This window comes from Dipodomys spectabilis, unplaced genomic scaffold (assembly GCF_019054845.1).
Source record: "Dipodomys spectabilis isolate Male_0828 unplaced genomic scaffold, ASM1905484v1 ptg000127l, whole genome shotgun sequence".
Lineage (NCBI taxonomy): Eukaryota > Metazoa > Chordata > Mammalia > Rodentia > Heteromyidae > Dipodomys > Dipodomys spectabilis.
Window position 1 is genome coordinate 239,079 of NW_024870804.1, and position 11,284 is coordinate 250,362.

At 39.4% G+C, this 11,284-nt stretch overlaps 1 non-coding gene across 1 annotated transcript; it reads left to right on the plus strand.

Annotated features, from left to right (window-relative positions):
• The first annotated feature begins 10,882 nt into the window (after positions 1–10,882).
• On the plus strand, positions 10,883–10,989 carry LOC122116207. Its single transcript, XR_006148913.1, has one exon. It is a non-coding gene; the product is annotated as a U6 spliceosomal RNA (small nuclear RNA).
• The last annotated feature ends 295 nt before the right edge of the window (positions 10,990–11,284 follow it).

The following is an 11,284-nucleotide window of genomic DNA, read 5'->3' on the forward strand; positions in this document are numbered from 1 at the left end:
CCTGTAATTCAAAGGAGTTCACAAATACCCGGGATTTAGGGTCAGGGTCAATCCATCATATTCCATCTTGATAGAATGTTAGGGCCAAAAAGTGAGAGGCAAGTTCTTCATATAGGGTCTTTGAGACATAAAAAGAATTGTGATGTGTGGGAGTATCATGGAGTTATGAGAACAAAGCAGATTCCCATCATTTGTAACCCTGAAGGAGTATAAAAGGTGGAGGGGCATCATGGTCTTTTCTGGCTATTTCCTGCTGGCATGAGGGTTTAAAGGAGTCACTGGGGCTGGGATCTTTCAGGTCTGTGTTGGATCCAGGGCAGTGTCAGCAAAGCCTCTGGTTGCCTGCAGTAATAGGATGGCCTTGACTTGGTCCCAGATCCTGAGTGAGGGCTGTTATCCTGTTAGAGAGAAACTTGAAAATGATGAGATCAGTCAAAAGGCTGACAAGGTGGCAGGACTAGTTCATATGAGTGACACAGGAAAACACACCCTGGGCACAAGCCATAAATGTTCCATTTGTGTCATGAGCCCATAACCAGTCAGAAGTTAGGCCTGGATTGGAGAAGTTAAGGGCCTCGTGTGAGACCTTGATCATTTCCTATCAATAGCAGGTAACAAAGGCAAGAATGTAAATTCCTGTCCAGTTAGAAGTTAGACAGATACAGACAGTAGATGGACAAGCTTCTCAACTTGTGTCTATTGACTGCTTGGCTCTGGTTAATTTTGAAAAGGTAGGCACGAAGTGGCTGATGTGACATCATATCCTCTTATTCTTTTCCACCTTGTCCTGGACGTGTAGGTGCTTGTGGCTTAGATATAGGCTTTGAACTCAAGGCCTGAGGGCATTCCCTGAGCACTTCAGCTCAAAGCTAGCACCCTACCACTTTGAGTCACAGGGCCACTTTTAGCCTTTGGCTCGTTAATTTTTGAGCCTGCTTCCAGCCTGGCTCTTTGCTGATTATAGAGTCTCAGAGGGATTTTTCTGCCCAGGCTGGCTTTGAACTGCAATATTTGCCACAAAAATCTTTTATTATTTCCAATTAAAGCAACCAGAGATTAATGGGAACAAGTAGAGCTTACATGCATCCTGTCAAGAATTGATCAACAAATACTTGCCAGAACTCTACAATGACAAAACTCAATTGATGAGATGAGAGTTTGAGCATAGCTTGGATGCCTGGAAAACCTGATAACCAATTTTACAAGAGGCTGTCCTGGCCTACACATGTTTTAACACCATAACAATGCAGCTGGCTTTCTCAGGTCAGGCTTGGAAATGTTTTCAGAGAGTTTTCCAGGAGTCTTAGTTTTTGTAATTCTAAAGCAGTCTTTTACCAAGAATCAGCTGTGTGATGGAGTCAGGCAGAAGTCCAATCTACCATGGTGGAGGTAGGATAGTCCAAGCAAGGTCTTGGCCAGAATCTGTCCCTCGGATGAATTGTCAAATCTCCTGCTTTGTTGCTTACAAATTTATACAAAAATTGGTTAAGACACTTGACTTTAGATGGACATAGAGAATGACATGATAGTTTTAATGTAAATCACAGCCAACAATTACATACAAACTTTTACTTATAAACTGTCTTTTAAGGCATATTCATACCATCTTCTACATACTCAAATTTTCTGACAGAAACAAATATGTGGAACAAACATTTTTAGAAAATTTTTACCTCCTTACCGGTGTTTATCCTCACAGCTGGCTAGGAGCTGAGCTGGGTCTCACTACTTTTACTACTACCCTTGAAAAAGATGTTTTCTTATAACAAACAGCACATTTGTTGAGAAATATCACTACAAAGAATTATAAGAAGATAATTTTTACACAGTTTTTATGTATTATAATGAGATTATGTTGAACGTGCTTTCTGTCTCTCTCTCTGTCTGTCTCTGTCTCTCTCTCTCTCTCTCTCTCTCTCTCTCTCACACACACACACACACACTTAAACGTTTTAAGGCGAGTAGGTTTTTAAAGAAATGAAAATCGGCCATAAGATTTTTTGGAATTCCAATGGCAAAGTGATATTGTTTTGACCAATATGATAAAAACCATGTGTTCAAGGCAATAACAAACAAAATGCAAGGCAAATTTTGACAAACAGAATTTCCACCTTTAAACAAACATTGACAACAAGAGAAGGAACCCTTTAAATCAATTTTGGTTATGAGGTGGTTTAGAATTTTAAATTGAACATTTTTACCACTAGAAGAGTGAAGAGTAGAGAGGAGATAGGTTGGTGGAAGCGTGGGGGTTGAAGAAAAACCCATCATGTGGTCTTTGTCTCTTGCTAGGATCAGCTTCCAAGGCATGTAGAGAGAATTGGGGGAGGAGGTGGTTGAACAGGTTTGTAAGGGGGAAAAGATAGCACTTTTAACCATGAAGACATTTAAAGGGAGGATGTGGCATAATGAAGTTACTGAAAAGCTAGTGCTTGAATAATTGGATAAAGTTATTGGAAGAGGTGAGAGGGAGGGATTTTTCTTCGGTAGCCATTTAGAGGAGAAATTAAGATTTTGAAGTGAGTGGACTCAGGAAAGAGGAAAGGACTGTATTATTGTCTAAGTCCCTAAGAGAAGAAGGATTGGCTTGTTTCTACTATGGGATTTCAGGGTGGTAAAGGGAGAGAGCAGCAAAAGACAGAGGATGTCCTCAGTGTGTTTGTCAGCCAGCCTCTGTCAGTAACAGATTAACGAAATGTCCAGACCAGAGGACCATTTAATTATAGTCTGGAAGGAAAGAAGGTGTATTAGCCATAGAAGAGGGTTGAGAAATATATAAGTATGGAGGGGTTTGTTTAGAGGGATTTTTAACAGGACTCATAGCTTGTTGTTTTACCTTTGGAGGCCTATGCCCACCCCCACCTTGTGTCAGCTACACAAGCATGCAGACAGGCAGGCACAGAGACCGGGGTCAGCAAAAGGAGTTTGCTTGAAACAGACACAGTTTTAGCCTAGAGAATATGGACCAACTGCAAATACCAAGAGTGTAGTTAGAAGAGCAAGGAAGGAGAAAAGGTTCTTTTGTGATAGAGGTCATCAAAGAAAAGAGAGATAGAGGGAAATGGAGAGGGGGAGAGAGACAGATTGAGTTGCTACAAGATAAGGAGTTACTTTTTTAGAGGAAACGTTGGGTGGCTCCTGGCAGAGAAGGGCTTGGTGAGCAAGGCAGGAGAGTGGAGAGGGAGCCCTCTGGAGTGGAGGTCAGAGAAGGACTTGGTGGACCGAACAGAACAAGCAAAGGGAGGATTTTCTGGAGCAGAGCTTGAGGAGGGCTTAGGTTTAGGGGACCTCAGACTCCTCCCAGTTTCATTGGAGAATTGTTTAAATCAGCAAGAGTAAAACCTAAGGTTCTGAATTTAGGTCAGCAGTGCCATGGTAATGAGACCAGATTTTGGAATAAAAACAAGTCAGTTTTGTTTTTTTATGACTGTAAATCAGTCAGCCCAGAGTCTTAAGTGTAGACAGCAGGCATGCCAATGGGGTGTCTCTGGGAGACAATTTGGAAATTTTGGTAGGACTATGGAGCCTGTCCTGATGCTACAGGCAACGCTGGCGCTTTGGGAAGCCAGACAAATGGATCCCAATAATTAAGAGAGGGCATCCCCAAAGGTCCTTATTAAAGGGTATAAGGGTATAAGGAAAGAAGAGACTTCTGGAGTCTCTGGACCCACAGAGAAGAAAGAAGGGAGGAAGTCCTGCCCTCCTGGTGTCCATGTCAGTTACCTTGTCCTGAAGGCTTTTAGGTATTGGGTGAAGCCAGTCAAACAGCGAAGAGCCTCCTGCCTGGAGATCAGAGTCCAGGGACAGGGTAAAGGATAGAGAATAGGGGGAGAGATAAGGCCTTTTCTGAGCTTACGCAGAGGGGCAATAATACCTCAAGCCACAGCAGCGTGGCCATCCACTGTTTGCACTGCTTACAAAAGCAAAGGCTGGTAGGTTTTTCAGGTGTCTGTTTAGCCCAAAGTAAGCTCAGAGGGCTCTGTGCTTCTGAGGAAGAAAAGCCTTGGAAGGAGGAGGAAGGTAGCAGAAAGGCTCCGTGAGAGATGGCAAGGAGGTGGGTGGCCCCTTGGCAGAGGGCACCTAGTTACTCCTGGTGCTTTTTATCTCCTGGGTGTCAGCACCATATGTTAGGAAAATGGAGGAGAACGGAAAAGGAATAGGCCTGACTTGATCACCAACAGAAAGGACTCTTTATTGAGGAACAGCCAGGGGCACAGCCCTTCCAGCAGGATTGAGGTTGTGTGAGGTAGCTGGCACAGGATCAGTGTTTTATAGGAGATCTGATCAAGGAGGTAGAGGTTAATGAAAAGCCCCTAGGTCAAGAAAATGGAGGACTTTCAGTTGGGTCTGAGATGGAGTGTTTACAACTGGGCCTAGGTGGATTGCCCTCCCTGCACATCAAAGGTGTTCACACATACCTGGAATTATGCCTGGAGTCCGTATGGACTTGGGATAATAGTGTGGGGCTCAACCATTCAGGCCAATTGGAAAAAGTTAGCCTTCCGAGCTTTTCTGCATATAAACACTCCATCAACATTTTCTTATTAGAGGATTATTCAAGATTAGCTATATGTTGATTGATAATAACTGAGCTTGACAGAAAGGTGAGGGAAAACTGTCTAGTCTTCAATGAGGTTCTGACTTGTATTTCACAAAGTGTTATGAAAGCCCTCAATGAGAAATCTAGTAGCTGCATTTCTTAAAAGTGCTTGCCTAGGGGCTGGGAAGGTGGCTCAGTGGTAGAGCGCTTGTCTTGCATGCATGAGGCCCTGGGTTCGATGCCTCAACACCAAATAAGCAGGAAATAAAAGCCGGAAGTGGCTCTGCGGCTCAAGTGGTAGAGTGCTAACCTTGAGCTGAAGAACTGAGGGACAGCTCCCAGGCCCAAAGTTCAGGCCCACGACCGGACCCCCCAAAAAAATTTAAAACTAAAAGTGCTTGCCTGGTTACACTTTCTGATAATGTGTCAATTCAAGTACTTCTTGGAGTTCCAAACCATTCATTCAATTTTGCTGTATTAGAAACTTGTTATGTTTTGTGGACAGCTCTTGGTGATGAAATTTGTGCTTTTTAAAATTGCTCTCCCAATTCCATCCACAAAATGCAGACAAAAATTATCTGAAAAAATTCATATCTGTTGATATTGCATATACATTTACTTTCCGTTATAAACCTAGAATGCGGTAAAATTTCTCATAGCAATTATACTGCACTAGATTGTGGGCAGTTTCTAATGTAAATAATATATTTATTTTTGTAGAGAATTTGAGTATCCAAAATTTTAATATGCCTGTCATCCTAAACACAATACCTTACTGATATTGAATGACAAATATAACTTCCCATAAGTACAGAAATTTTCCTTGTATCTTTTTAATATATACTTTTATTGTAAAGATACTGTACAGAGGGGTTACAGTTACACAAGTAAGGAAATGAGTACATTTCTTATTGAGCATTGTTAACCCCTCCTGTTTTTCCTCTACCATCCCTTCCCTTTACACCTCCTCAACTCCTCCTTCCACCCCCCTCTGACAGAGTGTCTTGTACATCCTATTGTTACAATGGATCAACCTGTATCCTTTCCTTGTATCTTAAATGAAGAAATGCTGGCTTGTTTCATGCTGATTCTACTTGTGTTGACACACCTAAGGTCACTCTCCAAGTCCAAAAGCACATAAATGAAGTGCAAATCATCTTTTGACAGTGGTATAATTGTGTTCTACACATTTATTGACAGGATACAAACCTTAATACATATATACATTTGAAGGCATTTGATGTGTGAAAACCCATCAATATAAAATATAAAGTAATTTTGATAAAAAATAAAGGTGACTCAGAAGAAATTATAAATGCAAAAACAGTCCTTACAGAAACAAATTCTTAGAGATATTTCATGACTTTGAAAAGGATAAAGTGGCTGAAATTAATATAAATTTAGAAGTATGACAATTCACAAAAATATAAAAAGATATTCATGTATATCATATATAAGCCAAAGCAGAAAGCAAATGTTGTTTAGATGACTTTTTAAAATATACTTTCTCAGGAACTGGGAAGGGGGTTCAGTGGTAGAGTGCTTGCCTAGAATGAATGAGGCCCTGGGTTTGATTCCTCAGTACCACATCAGTAGAAAAAGACAAAGGTGGTCCTGTGGCTCAAGTGGTAGCACTAGCCTTGAGCTGAAGAGCTAAGGGAAAGCACCCAGGCCCAACAGTTCAAGCCCCACGACCAACAAAAACAAAATCAAAAAACAAAAAAACACTATCTCTCACTTTTGTGTCCTCAACTCTGTAATACGGCTGCTTCAGCCTAGGGCTAAGATTTTAGCTGTGGACACTTAACACTCCTGATTCAGACTCTACTTGAGAAAAATTTTAATGAATATTTTGTTCTTAATTTTGCTCTTTGTAAATTCATATGCACCTATAAAACATGGTGTGGCCATCCCAGTAACATTCTCAAAGTACCTCTTAATGACGACTTACAAAAAGTTGTATCACATGGAGGCTGAACAACACACTGCTGAATCATGAGTGGGTCATGGAAGAGATTAGAAAGGAAATTCAAATGTTCATGCTATTCAACAAAAATGAACACACAAAATACCAGCTCCTCTGGGACACAGCAAAGGCAGTACTCAGAGGCAAGTTTATAGCTCTGAGCTCCTACATCAACAAATTGGAAAGATCTGAAACTAACAATTTAATGACACATCTAAACCTCCTTGAAAAAGAGCAGCAAGATAAACCCCAATCCAGTAGACGGAAAGAAATAATCAAAATTAAATCAGAATTAAATGAATTAGAATCCAAAAAAACTATAGAAAGAATCAACAAAACAAAGAGTTGGTTCTTCGAAAAACTCAACAAAATTGACAGACCCTTAGCAAATCTTATCAGAAAAAGAAGAGAACACACCCAAATAAATAAAATCAGAGATGAGAATGGAAACATCACCACGGAAACAAGCAAGATTCAGAACATTATAAGGGAATACTTCTCAAAACTTTATGCTAATAAGTTTGAGAACTTGACAGAAATGGACCTCTTCCTAGCAAATATTGACATGCCAAAACTAAACCAAGATGAGGTAAACTATCTTAACAGGCCCATATCAAGCATTGAAATAGAAACAGCAATAAGAGACCTCCAAGCTAAGAAAAGTCCCGGACCAGATGGTTTTACAGCGGAATTTTACAAGGCCTTCAAAGTAGAGCTCACACCAATTCTCCTCCAACTCTTCAATGAAATTGAAAGAGAAAGCTCACTACCGAACACATTCTATGAAGCCATCATAACCCTCATCCCAAAACCAGGCAGGGACTCATCAAAGAAAGAGAACTATAGACCCATTTCTTTGATGAACATTGATGCAAAACTTCTCAACAAAATTTTGGCCAACCGACTTCAACAATTCATCCAAAAAATCATACACCACGATCAAACAGGATTCATTTCAGGGATGCAAAGCTGGTTCAATATACGCAAATCAATTAATATTATTCATCACATCAACAGGAGCAAGAATAAGAACCACATGGTTATCTCAATAGACGCAGAAAAAGCATTCGACAAGATCCAACACCCCTTTATGATGAAGGTTTTGAAAAAATTAGGAATCCATGGAACATTCCTCAATACAATAAAGGCTGTATATGACAAACCTACAGCCAGCATTATACTCAATGGTGAAAAACTAAAGCCATTTCCTCTTAACTCAGGAACAAGACAAGGATGCCCACTCTCTCCACTTCTCTTCAATCTAGTATTAGAATCCCTAGCTACAGCAATAAGACAAGATGCAGACATAAAGGGGATCCAAATAGGGAAAGAAGAAATAAAACTCTCCCTCTTTGCAGATGACATGATCTTGTATTTAAAGAATCCCATAGACTCCACTCCCAAATTACTCAAGCTGATTCAAAACTTTGGCAAAGTAGCAGGTTATAAAATTAACCCCCAAAAATCAATGGCTTTTCTGTATGCCAACAATGAGAAAAGTGTGGCTGAAATTAGGAAAGCAACTCCATTTGTAATAGCCCCACAAAAAATAAAATACCTAGGAATTAACTTAACTAAAGAAGTGAAGGACCTCTATGATGAAAACTTTAAAATCTTGAAAAAGGAAATCAACACAGAACTTAAAAAATGGCAAAACCTCCCATGCTCCTGGATTGGAAAGATTAACATCGTGAAAATGGCAATACTCCCCAAGGCTATCTACAAATTCAACGCAATACCTATCAAAATTCCACCCTCATTCTTCAAGGAAATAGAAGAGGCAATCCAAAAATTTATATGGAACAATAAAAGACCCCGAATAGCAAAAACGCTCCTCAACGGAAAGAACACTGCTGGAGGAATATCAGTACCAAATTTCAAACTCTACTATAAAGCCATAGTAATCAAAACAGCTTGGTATTGGCATAAGAACAGACCTCAGGACCAATGGAATAGAATTGAAAACCCAGAAATGAACCTACAGACCTATAGCCATCTAATCTTCGATAAGGGAGCTAAAACAATAGAATGGAAGACAGACAGCCTCTTCAGTAAATGGTGCTGGCAGAACTGGTTAACTACATGTAGAAAACTAAAGCTAGATCCTTATATATCACCCTGCACCAGAATCAACTCCAAATGGATCAAAGACCTTGAACTCAAAGCAGACACTCTGAAAACATTACAGGATGGAATAGGAGAAACCCTGGGTCTCCTTGGCACAGGCCGAAATTTTCTGAATAAAGACCCGGAAACACAACAAATCAAAGAAAGGCTGGACAAATGGGATTGTATAAGGTTGCAGAGCTTCTGCATGGCAAAGGACATAGCTAGCAAGATCAATAGAAAGCCCACGGACTGGGAGAAGATCTTTACTAGCCATACAACGGACAAGGGTCTCATATCTAAAATATACTTGGAACTCAAAAAATTAAACCACCCAACAACAAATCCTCAAAGAAACAACTGCCCAATAAGTAAGTGGGCGAAAGACTTAAAGAGAAGCTTCTCTGAAGAAGAAAGAAGGATGGCCAATAGACACATGAAGAAATGTTCAACATCCCTAGCCATAAAAGAAATGCAAATCAAAACAACATTGAGATATCACCTCACTCCAGTTAGAACAGCAAAAATCAAGAACTCTAACAACAACAGATGCTGGAGGGGATGTGGACAGAAAGGAACCTTACTTCATTGTTGGTGGGAATGTAAACTTGTTCAACCACTTTGGAAAGCAGTATGGAGGTTCCTCAAAAGACTCCACATAGAGCTCCCCAATGACCCAGCAATCCCACTTTTGGGCATTTACCCAAATGATCACAAACAAGGCCACACTAAAGCTACCAGCACAACTATGTTTATTGCAGCATTATTTACCATAGCTAAGACATGGAACCAACCCAGATGCCCCTCAGTAGATGAATGGATCAAGAAGATGTGGTATATATACACAATGGAATTCTATGCCTCCATCAGAAAGAATGACATTTCCCCATTTGTTAGGAAATGGAAAGGCTTGGAAAAACTTATATTAAGTGAAGTAAGCCAGGCCCAAAGAAACATAGGTCCCATGGTTTCCCTTATTTGCAATATCTAGTATAGGTATGAGTCAAGCGGAAAAAGTCAAATAATGTGATGTTAGGAAAACGAAACCTCAAATATGTATTTTAATGTTTTTGTTCCTTTCATGCATGTGTTTCTAACGCATTTATAATATTATCTCTTTGTTGCTTTGTATGTCCCTCCCCCACAGTGTAACCCCCGCTTTCACTATATTTGATGTCAGTATAACATGTGGAGGAGATGGGGACAAACAAGTCGTTTAAGGATTCAGGTGGACCTGTTGCAACAATGAGAAGTACAAAATGTCATGTCAAAACCAGCTTTACAATGTCGGGGGGGAGGGGGGTATGATTGGGTGGGAGGGAGGGGGGAGGCTGGGAAGGGAGGTGAAGGGTAAACAAAGGAGGAGGCTGCAATGCTTGGTAAGAAATGTATGCATTATCCTGCCCATGTAATTGTAACCCCTCTGTACAGTATGTTCTCAAATAAAATAAAATTAAATTAAAAAAAAAAAAAAGTTGTATTATATTACAGCAAGGAAAACAATGCTACAATAAACAAAACCAATCATTAAATATTAATGATTAATAAATGAAAAATGAAACAATTACCAGTGTTTCCAGTATTTGAAGTATACTACATATTAGGTTTTACTATTTTTTCATAGTTTCAGAGTTTTATAGGCTATGAGTAGTCTTTAAAGTTTCCCATTGAGATTATTATTTATGGCTCATATCATCTGTATATGGCTTATATCATCATTTGTTCCTCGCTAACCTATAAAGTAAGGAAGCCCTAAAGTTTTAACAGAAACTGTGGAATTAACAAAGTCTTAACTCTTCACTCTGCTTCTTTACACAAAGACTTTGCAAATTCTCATTAGTAAAATTTCTATAAACTCTGAAATGTACACACTTAGTAGTATATGCTGCTACAATAAATCTTAAATACTTTATGGAAAAGTTTTATGACCTGTCATACAGTCTTAATTTTGGCATATATATAAGCAAATTCCCAAAATTAAAAATATTTAAAACATTAAAACTTTTAACAAACCTTAACACTTGCTTCAATGTTCATTATGAGAGGTGCCTTGTATAGAATAATTGAATTCCTCCTCTTACACATCCCTTGAACAACAAATATCTGGAATTATATTGTTTGTGACATGTCAATCTTGATTTATTCATAAATGTGTGCTTATATAAGAAATACATGGTTCTAAAATTTCACAACAATTCTTTAGAACTTACTTTTTGTTGAATTGTTTAGTTTAAGAAAATCAATTACACTTTATATATAAAAAATGTTCTGTGCTCAATTCGCCAACACATACACTAAAATTGAAATGATACAGAGAAGATTACCATGGCCCCTGTGCAAGGATGACAAGCAAACTCATGAGGTGTTCGATATTTTTACAACAGACGCTGGAGTGGATGTGGCCAGAAGGGAACCCTACTGCATTCGAACCCTACTGCATTCTTGGGTGGGAGTGTAAACTTGTTCAGCCACTTTGGACAGCAGTATGAAGGTTCCTCACAAGATTCCACATAGCGCTCCCCTATGACCCAACAATACTTCTTCTGGGCATTTACCCAAATGATCACAAACAAGACCATACTAAAACTACCAGCACTACTATATTTATTGCAGCATTATTTACCATAGCTAAAATATGGAACCAACATCGATACCTCTCAGTACATGAATGG